Below are 2605 nucleotides of genomic sequence, written 5' to 3'. Positions count from 1 at the left end.
TAGCCCTGGCTGTCCTGGAACTCACTCTGTAGACCAGGCTGGCCTCGAACTTAGAAATCCGCCTGCCTCTGCCTCCCAAGTGCTGGGATTAAAGGCGTGTGCCACCACGCCCGGCCTCCACCTCATTTTTTGAGGTAAGAGTCTCTCACTGAACCTGGAGATGATTAACTTGACTGGGATGGATGGCTAGCATTCACCTGTCTTCAGAACTTGGGTTCTCATGCTTATCTGTGCATAGATATGTGTAGATGGAAGCCAGAGGTTGACATCAACTGTCATCCTCAGCCATTCTTCATCTTATATATTGAGGGAGATTTTCTCACTTGAACCCTGAGCTTGCTAATTATGCAAGTTTAGCTAGGGAGCCTGCTCCTGGGATCGCCTGTCTCTGCCTCCTGAGAGCTGGGACATAGGTATAGGCTGCTATGTCCTTCCAGCATTTCTGTGGGTCCTAGGCATGTAAACTGCAGCCCTCACGGTTGTATGGCAAAAGCTTTACCCCCAGGAATGCTTCCTCAGCCCTTTTAATTACTTTTTTAAGTGTATTGAATATTTGCCTATTTGTATGTATGATTACCACATGCATACCTGATGCCCACAGAGGCCAGAAAAGGACATCAGATCACTTGGAACTAGAGTTACAGAGTTGTGGGGTACCCTGTCGATGGTGGGAACCATAGGTTTTCTGGAAGGGCAGCCACTATCCTCTTCACTACTGAGCAATTTCCAGCCCCCAAAATAAAATCTTTTTAGGGAAAAAAAAAAAAAACTTAAGGCACCAACAAGGTAGTTCATCAGATAAAGGTGCTTACTGCTAAATCTGATGAAATGAATGTTTGTTTGTTTGTTCTAAGGTAGAGCCCTATGAAGCTCAGGCTACCCTGGGGATTGCTGCATAATCAGGGCTGACAGGACTGGCCTCCAACTCCTCATTCTGCCTCCCAAGTGCACTACCACACACAGACCAACAATTTTTGCCTTTTTGTTTTTTAACTTATTTTATGTGTATGAATATTTTGCCAATGTGTATATATGTGTGCCATGTGCTTGTTGGATCTCCTGGAACTGAAGTTGCAGATGTTGTGAGCTACCTAATATATTCCTTCCCTGCCTGTGTACTTGTTGCTTTCCTTGTAGTTTTAGATGTGTATGTGTTGTGGAGTACTTGATACATTTTAAACAGGTAAACCTCTTCTCACAATAATTGCTATATTTTTATCATGCGGAAGTTATATAAGGGGCTGTACAAATGCCTCCGCAGTCAGAGCTCTTGCTTCTCTTACAGAGGAGCGGCTTTTGGTTCCTAGCACCACACCTGGTAAGTCTCCTAACCTCAGCTACATCCAGGTACTCCAGCATGACTCTGCAGGCACACACACATCATACACATAAATAAAAGCAATAAATTGTTAATAATATGTGAAATAATAAGTAAATTTATCTTAACAGTATCCTCCAAAACTCATCACCTGTGTTAGAGATAAAACTTAATGGTAGAATGCTTGCCTAATATCAGGAGGCCTTAGGTCTCCAGTATCACAGAAACAAAAGATAAACTAAAAGCTTCACTACCCTCCTCCACCACTAAGGGTCACTAACAGAACAGTGAATTTTCTTGCAGTTTCTCCTTGGATTTTACACACATGGGTGCTCTTTTTGTAGAACCCGCCCCTATTTCCTTGCATGTAACTGAGTTACTTTTAGTAATAAAATTGAGTGTGTTAAAGACCTACTTACCTAGACATGTCTGGACGTGCTGCTCAGTGGGTTTATCCTCAAACTCAGGCAATTTGCCATCCTCACCAAACAATGAACACAAGCCTGTTCCCCTGTAGTCACTTCTGATTTTTGCCAGTGTGTTACATAAGTCATATAATTATTCAATTTGTACTTCATGAAATTAATCCTGCTTTGTGTTCTGCATGTTTTTAAGTTAAACTCACACCAAGAACTATTCCAGATTCTGGGTTATTTTATTCTTAGACACACGTGTTGGATATTTGGGGTCACGAGTTTTCACTATGAATTTTTCTACTTTATACTGTTTATTATATCTCAGATGATTGGCTGAAATCCTGTGGTGGTGTTCTAGAAAGAGAACACATAGATTCAGGAAGACCTGAATACATGGAGCCAGGTAGAGGGAAACAGTGAAAGCAGGAAGTGCTTGGAGCCAGTAAGGACTGGTGCTTCTCTGTTGTTTAAGCTGAATTGTAAGAAAAACATCTCCTACCTTTCTGTCTGTGCTAATTAGTGTTCACTTACATTTTTATTGTACATCTTGTTTCCTGTTACCCATTCCACAAAGAACCTGGCACTTAGGTTTGAGGGAATAGAGCAGAAAGAAGAACAGAGCTTTCTAGAGCCTGGGTTAATATAGTGGAGAAGGCCTCAAATCTGTCGATTTATACATTTATTTGTTGTGCTCTTCATAAATACAACTATAAAAGTTATATTAAAGTTATGTAAAAAGCCGGGCGTGGTGGCGCACGCCTTTAATCCCAGCACTCGGGAGGCAGAGGCAGGTGGATTTCTGAGTTCGAGGCCAGCCTGGACTACAAAGTGAGTTCCAGGACAGCCAGGGCTATACAGAGAAACCCTGTCT

General features: G+C 42.1%; 1 protein-coding gene across 1 annotated transcript in view; it reads left to right on the top strand.

Annotated features, from left to right (window-relative positions):
* Positions 1-2605, top strand: part of Lsm14a (LSM14A mRNA processing body assembly factor) — a 46503-nt gene that overhangs the window by 34231 nt on the left and 9667 nt on the right. The gene's annotated exons all lie outside the window — the stretch shown is intronic.

Source organism: Mus pahari, chromosome 1 (genome assembly GCF_900095145.1).
Source record: "Mus pahari chromosome 1, PAHARI_EIJ_v1.1, whole genome shotgun sequence".
In the NCBI taxonomy this organism is placed as follows: Eukaryota; Metazoa; Chordata; class Mammalia; order Rodentia; family Muridae; genus Mus; species Mus pahari.
Note: the sequence above shows the minus strand (reverse complement) of the source record. Positions and strands in the feature narration are given on the sequence as shown.